This window comes from Dipodomys spectabilis, unplaced genomic scaffold (genome assembly GCF_019054845.1).
Source record: "Dipodomys spectabilis isolate Male_0828 unplaced genomic scaffold, ASM1905484v1 ptg000095l, whole genome shotgun sequence".
Lineage (NCBI taxonomy): Eukaryota > Metazoa > Chordata > Mammalia > Rodentia > Heteromyidae > Dipodomys > Dipodomys spectabilis.
In genome coordinates, this window is record NW_024870772.1 from 42885845 (window position 1) to 42894058 (window position 8214).

The following is an 8214-nucleotide window of genomic DNA, read 5'->3' on the forward strand; positions in this document are numbered from 1 at the left end:
GTGGGTGCTGTCTCTTAGCTCTTCACTCCAAGACTAGCACTCTACCACTTAAACCACAGTGCCACTTCCACTTCCTTTTTTAACAATGTCTTAATCTGGTCCCATGTTGGCATTGTCTAACTAGTTTTCTTATGATAAGGATGATGGCGGCATCATCACATTTAGTCCTGCAAAACTGCAGGCCAATTCTTCCTTAGGACTAGGCTGTATTGTTTTCTTCTCCCTGGGGTCAGATGAGCCCAAGAGGAACCCACACATTGCTGGTGGATCCATCTTGAATGACAGAAGCATAGCCTTTCCCACCAGAGGTCATTAGTCCTGGTTTCTATTTATCAAATTATTTAAACCATATAGTGATATGATAGCGAGGTGGTGCTGGGGAAGTAAGATGCTTTCAACTCTAGTGTAAGGATCAACTTGAGGTAAATTTTAAAAAATTATAGAGTAAATAAGGTTAGGGCAAGAATTTCCCTTGGGGTTCCCCTTTTTTGTTTTTTAATAATTGAAGCTCAATGTTTCATGGGCTCTTTCCACGATGGCCTGGTTTTGAGGACTTATCAGGGTGACAAGTTGTTACTAACCAGGTTTCTTTTAAATAGGCTACAATTTCCTAGGCATCTATGTTTCATACCTTGGAATATCTTTTTTTGGGGGGGGGCGGGGTCCAGTCGTGGGGCCTGAACTCTGGGCCTGGGCGCTGTCCCTCAGCTCTTCAGCTCAAGGCTAGCACTCTACCACTTGAGCCATAGCGCCACTTTTGGCTTTTTTCTTTTTGCTTATGTGGTGCTGAGGAATCGAACCCAGGGCTTCAGGCATATAAGGCAAGCGTTCTACCACTGAGCTACCTTCCCAGCCCTACCTTGGAATATCTTTAAGAATTTTAAATTCAAAAAGTATGGAGGTGACATCAGTACATAAAGTGATGCCAATTATGATGGTATCAAAGATGTAAAACAGAAAAATACTTTCTCCTGAAAGAGATAATAAAAGATGGGTTACTGGATTCATCTTCGTTACAAATTTATACATTAATGGATTATTTAAAATGCATTGTCTAGACTAGATTAAGGGAAAATATATTAAAGTTCTCAAGTAGTCAATTTATATTCATATATTTGCATCTATGATTTACTAATTTATGCTTAGTAAATAAGAGACATAACCAAACCACTTAACAAGAGGCATGTACTACCTTCTCCCATGTATGAGGGAAGAAATGTACAGTTCTGTTGGACAAGCTCAGTACGTCACATCCTTAAAGCAATGGGCATGTGGAGTTTATGAAAGGGGTAGGGAGTGCTATTTTGAACTCATGATCTGGCCTTGCTGGTATCCCAAGGGGCTGCTAATTCCCTCATAGGACAAAGACAGTCTTCCATTTTCCAATACCGGCTTCTGCAGAGGTGAGTGGGAGGCCTCCAGGGAAAACATCTACTAACTCTCAGGCAACCTTTTTCAGGCTCTCACTAACCTGGCAGTAAACTCTCTGTAGGGTATATTGAATAGGTTTCACTAGGTAGGTGATGAAGAGAACAACACGTGCTATTTAAGCAGGAAAAGTTTATTTACCAGACTGCTGCCCCTGCCATGGAGAGGCATGTCTGAAAAAGGAAGGGATGACCCACCCCTGGGCCAGGATTTATCTAGGCCAGGGACAAGAAGAGGTGTGGCCAGGTGGGGGAAAGATGTGGCCACACTGGAACTGGATGTGACCTCAGGGTCTGGGACCCTCCTAAGGTCAGATGGGAGGCATGTGACCAGAGGTGGCCCAGGATGTCACCTAGCAGGAGGAGAAGGTGACTGCTTCCAGATCTGCCAATTACCTAGGTAATAGATACTGGGTGGAAACTTAGCCAAGAGATAGGGAGTTGTCCCTGTACAGACCTTACACTCCCTTTAACTCAAAAGCAGGAGTATAAAAAGTCATCAGGAAAGAACACAAACTGCCTTCTGAAGTGCTCTGGAGAAAGGGAGGCTGGGAGATCAAACTTACGACTTCTGGAGAGTGAGACAATCCATTGAGCACAGTGAGAGGTGAACAAAAAAAATTTACACTATTTACACCAGAAAGGGGTCTTGAGACTACCTTGTCCTGGGATAGATACCTAGAACCAAGAGCAGCATCAACCACCAAACGTCCAAACCTCCAATAGGTAATCCTGACCCCCTAACCTTTATTAGTTGGTCTGCAAACCTCCAAACCTCAGACCTTCCAAAGCTCCAAGCCTCCCAAAGGGAAGGCTTTTCCCCTTCTTCCCTTCCTCCTCCACTGCAGGCCTCTCCACTCTCCACAGGCCTGCCCTGCTCTGCACCAGGAGGTGCTTCTCCACAGGCCTCTCTAGAGGAAGGTCCCAAATGGCTTCCAGAGGAGGCCCCAGATGGCCCCCCAAAGAGGCCCCAAATGACCTCCATCCCAAATGGCTCCTCAAGGAGGCCCCAAATGACCTCCAAAGCTCCAAACCTCCAAAGGGGGTTTCTCTTTCTTCCCTTCCTCCTTCTCTTCAGGCCTCTCCACTCTCCACAGGCCTGCCCTGCTCTGCTCCAGGACGTGTCTCTCTCTGTTAGGCTTAGGTTAGCCAAAGTAACTCCATTTTTTGTCTAGGAAGCTATTTTGGTTTGTAAAGTATGAGCTGACCTTGCCCGCACCTGTTGTTTGTGCAGTAAGGGCAATCCGACCCTGTCTACAGGGGAACCAAAAAAAAAAAAAAAAAAGTTAGAAAAACCCCAAAGGTTCAGCCTTTATCCCTTCTCCATCCTTGCTAAAAAGCAAAAGAACATCTCTCCCTCAGTCAAGTTTATCAAGCTGGCAGCTTTGCAGAAGGCTACTGACAACCTTGAGGCTTATCACAGCTGCACTAAGTGGATGTATTAGTCAGGAGCTTATATTAAAAATAATGTCTGTAATAGTGTCAATAGCATTGGTAGTATTGCTCATGCTGACCATGCCAGGATTATGTCTTGCCTAAGCAAGGCTATGTTTTTGCTATGATTTGCTTCTGTAACCTTGCTTGCTTGCCTCAGTAACAGGGCCCAGACAAACAAAGGCGAAAAGTCAGGTCAGGTGAAGACTTCCGATCAGTAAAAAGCACATATGTGACCCTTCTGTTTTAACCAAGAGGAGTAAGATTGGCTACATGCTTACAGTTCATGGCTTGTGGTGCTGCCCTATGAAAGCTGGCCTGTAGGAGTGGGAGTCAGCGCGCTCTCCACAGGTCAGTTCAATTCTCCGTGCCCGGCACGAAATAGCGATGCGATTTACTTTGGCTTTGTGTCAGCCTCGTAACTTGGATCACGAACCTTAGCACTCTCCACAGGCCTCTCTAGAGGGAGGCTCCAAAGGGCCCCGCGAGGAGGCCCCAAGTGGCCTCTCCAGGCTTGCCCTGTCCTCCACAGGCCTGCCCTGTTCTGCTCAGGCAGGCTTTCCCTCCTGCCAGCTCTCCCTACTCTCCTGCTCCTCCCCTTCCTCGGCACTGTTTTCCTCAGGATCCTAGGTCTTTCCCTAACTCTCCTCCCCTCAGGACTCCCGGTCTCCTCCGGACTCCCCTCAGGACTCCCGGTCTCCTCCGGACTCTTCTCCCCTCAGGACTCCCGGTCTCCTCCGGACTCTTCTCCCCTCAGGACTCCCGGTCTCCTCCGGACTCCTCTCCCCTCAGGACTCCCGGTCTCCTCCGGACTCCTCTCTCTTCAGGAGTCTCCCGGTCTCCTCCGGACTCCCCTCAGGACTCCCGGTCTCCTCCGGACTCTTCTCCCCTCAGGACTCCCGGTCTCCTCCGGACTCTTCTCCCCTCAGGACTCCCGGTCTCCTCCGGACTCTTCTCCCCTCAGGACTCCCGGTCTCCTCCGGACTCCTCTCCCCTCAGGACTCCCGGTCTCCTCCGGACTCCTCTCTCTTCAGGAGTCTCCCGGTCTCCTCCGGACTCCTCTCCCCTCAGGACTCCCGGTTTCTTCCGGACTCCCCTCAGGACTCCCGGTCTCCTCCAGACTCCCCTCTCCTCAGGATTCCACGTGTCCTCCGGACTCCTCTCTCCTCCCTCGGGACTGTCTGTTTTCCCCTAACCTCTCCTCCCACACTCAGGACTCCAGTTTTGCTTCTACTCCCCCAGGGCCTCGGAGCACGCAGCCTACCTATACCGATAGGCACACTCAGGCTTTCAAACCGCCATTCATGCTCCTCCCCCAAGCTGCCCCCTCTCCAATCCCAATAGGCAGCTCACCCACGTGGGGCTCGATGCCCCTCCCCTCCAACAACATGCCCCGCCCCCTTTAGGCGGCATGGCCTTCCGGCCCGCACACCCGGTGGGGCAGTGACGTCAGCCTCTCAATGCCCTTCTCTATCCCGTGGCCAGTACTGTGGAGACGTGAGGCTCGCCTCTTGATGCCTGGCTCCCTCCAGTAGGCGAGACCATGGGGCCATGTAATAACCCCCAGGGGTTATTACAAGGTCCAATTCCTGACTGCCAGGGCAGCCCAGCTGCAAGGCCTGTCTGACGCACCCACCTTCTCAGAAAACCAGCAAGCAGAAAAGGAAAAAAAATCTCACTTTCTTCCTACCACATTTCACTAATGAGATAAGCATTCCTCACATCACCTCCAGGCCTCATCAAAAGTTTTTGTTTGAACAAAATGACCACCCTCATCAATGACTATTTATGACCTAGTACCTACTATTTTATATGCAACCAAATCTTGGTTGAGATTCAAGTTGTAATCAAAGCACTAATATTTAAACCTCACAAACATTCATTGCCTGGCCCTTTTTTGAACAGTACTTTCTGGAATACATTGTGGGAGTGTCAGTTGCAATATAATACTAATTAAAGCCAGTCAGTGAAAAACTGGGTTTGGACTGGCCTTTATTTGGGGCCAATGACTTCAAGAAGAATTATTTTGATGAAGAGGAACACATATGGTTGGGTTGACTTGCTAATTATCGTTGGCTCCTTTGTTTTGTAGTGGTAAAGCAATGAGTTTAATAGAGTTTAAGAGGAGTTTAATGTACACGATTAAAGGAAACAGTGGGCCTGAGCTAATTGGCTCAGGAGCCTAGGGTTCCTGTGACAGCACAATGTCGATATAGGCTTAAAGAAAGAATAAAGCTTACCCTGCTACATAAACTTGAAGGAAAACATTGATAAAGCAAATTATAGCCATTGCCAATGATATCATTCTGTATTCCACAGGAATATGAAGTTCACTCTTAGCTGGGAGATTATCCATAACAATCAGCCCCACATCAACAAAAAGATTCCAAATATTCTGAAATAAAGACAGTGTGCTTTTTCTCCACAGTTAACAATTATTAAAGCCATTCATCAGATACCAAAGGCAACTGGCAGGAAGAATTATAGTACATTAGAATCTCAAAATATTGGGGCTGGGAAGGAGGCTCAGTGGTAGAGTGCTAGCCCCACATGCATGTGGCACTGGGTTCAATTCTTCAGCACCACAGAAGCAGAAAAAAGCCAGAAGTAGTGCTGTGGCTCAAGTGGTAGAGTACTAACCTTGAGCTGAAGAGGTGAGGGATAGCGCCCAGGCTCAGAGTTCAGGCCCCACAACCACCACCACCCCCAAAAAATTACTCTGTCTTTACCCAAGAAAAGCAGTCATCAGCGAATGACATTCCCACCAAACCAATGACCTGGATGTTATGTAGATACATCAGAACCCCACTGCAAGACAGAACAAAACTGAAATAAAGTAATCTCTCTGTGTAAACTCTTTAAATTTGAGAATTTCATTAAGAAGCATCTATCAGTTTCTTGTAGTAAATAAAATGTCATTTATCTGAGTAAATTTTAAGAATTCAGTTGTCAAACCTCTGAAGTTCTGACTTATCTAAGCCCTTGAAAGATGACTTTGGCTGGTGGTTCACAGCTTTAGTATTATCTACTCTGAAGGCTTAGGAGGATCACAGACCAAGGCTAGCACCAGCAAAAAATTCTCAAAGGCCCATTTCAACAGAACAAGCCAGGTGTGCCTGGTCTCCCAGCTATGTCAGGAAACCTCAGTTGGAAGAGTGAAGCCCAGGCCAGTCAGAGAAAAAGTAAAAAATCCAAAGAAGTGTGGGCAGGTAGTAGAGTGCATGCCCAGCTAACATGAGGCCCCAATACCAAACTACAAAAGCACTTACTGGGGATTGAACCCAAGATACACAATGTTGCACTTGCTAGGCAAATGCTTTGCCACTGAGCTATATCCCAGCCCTCCAGTACCACTTGGACCGGAAAGGTTTTTCTTTTATCAGTGAGGTTTTCAAGTATATGGATATATATTCTTCAGTACTTTTAGTACAGCAATGAGTACAAGAAAAAGAATTCAATTCTATAAGTACGTATATGATTGAACCTTAAGTGCTTCTAAGACTTTTTCTCATATATTTGAAAGATACTCTCCATTAATTGATTGTATTATTTCTATATTTATGAAGAAAAATTCAATGGATTTCAAAGTATTTTTATAATGGCCACTCAAATTATTAATTTTGAAGAAACCTGAGTCACAGTATAAAATCATTCTTTCATGTAGAGAAGTAGATTAACATGTTTCCAGAACTGAGTAAAGAAATGTGTACAAAGTACTTAATAGAATGCAATCTATACTTACTTTGTTTTTTGTTTGTTTGTTGTCAATCATGGGCTTGATCTAAGGGCCTAGGTGCTATCCCTGACCTTTTGTGATCTACCACTTTGCTCTACCACTTTGAGCCACAGAGCCACTTCTTGTACTTACTTTATAATGTAGGCTCTACTTTTTCTTCTATGAGTAGAAAATCAGTATAGCAGTACATAGACTGGGACAAATGTCATTTCTTTGCAAGTTTAAATGTCTAGATTAAGGCAATTTTCCAAACTAAATTAGATTACAATAAGAAGGGATATTTTGCTACATTCTGTCAGTGGAAATTCTTTTTGTTCTGCTTTGACTTTTTCAGATGCTTTGCCAAATCTTGATGCTAAATGTCACACACATAGTTCATTGCTGGTATTTCTAGAGTCTCACATACCTAAAATCCAGAGATGTCACAATTGAATTCACGATTTTCTTGATGTTGGTGCTGTAAAATGAATAAAAATCAAATCAATCATATATTGTTTAACCAAAAAGCAAAGGCCTTTATGAGTAACAATTTAAGTATATGTATCAATTTAAAAGGAAATTCTTTTTTTTTTTTTTTTTTAATTTTTTTTTTTAATTTTATTTTATTTTATTTTATTTGAAAACATACTGTACAGAGGGGTTACAATTACATGGGCAGGAAAATGCATACATTTCTTACCAAGCATTGCAGCCTCCTCCTTTGTTTACCCTTCACCTCCCTTCCCACCCTCCCCCCTCCCCCCCCCAACCAATCATACCCCCCCTCCCTCCCCCCCACCGACATTGTAAAGCAGGTTTTGACATGACATTTTGTACTTCTCATTGTTGCAACAGGTTAAAAGGAAATTCTTCAACAGTTTTATAATAAAATATTTTTTTTTACTAATATCTGAAATGTTTACATTTCTGTTTCATGTGATTTTTACTTTCACATCCAGAATGTATATGCAGAACAAACACCAAGTTTTGGATACTTAGTAATATTTCCTTTGGCCATACCATTCTAACCTGACACTATGGTCGAATTAGACTTGAAGTCATCAACTAGTATACATGTGGAAGAGGGGCACTGCTTTCTGATGTCAGCTCCTCCATGAACGAATTGTGGAATCCTGGGCAAGTCATTAGACCTTGACCAGACCTGTTCCCACAGTAATGAAATGGGAGACATGAGGGATGAACATGGGCAGTAAATGGGTCTCTTGTCTTTTAATCATCATCTCTTGAGTCAGACATCTAGCACATACTTAGAGTGAGTAAGGTAAGGTATTTTAGTAAAACCTATTTCACAGAAAAAACACCCTAAAGATTGGGCTTTTCCCGTTAATCAAAAGAAGAGCCTGTATAAAGTACTGTCTTCTTTTATCTTACAGCTGAATATAATGTAGCCTCTGGAGAGCAGTTTTTACGCTGCTGAGGCTTCCAAGAAGGGACCAAACTTCCACTCTGAGTGAAAAATCCCCAAGACAAAGCCCATAGCCTGTGCCCCAAATTGTGAAATGGATACTGAGAATAGAGGCAGTGCTAAAGCTGCTCATGGATGAATGCAATTAACTTGAGATACAGGAAATTCACAGTTGTAATCTTCCCTACATCTCCTCTCTACTGCCTACTGCC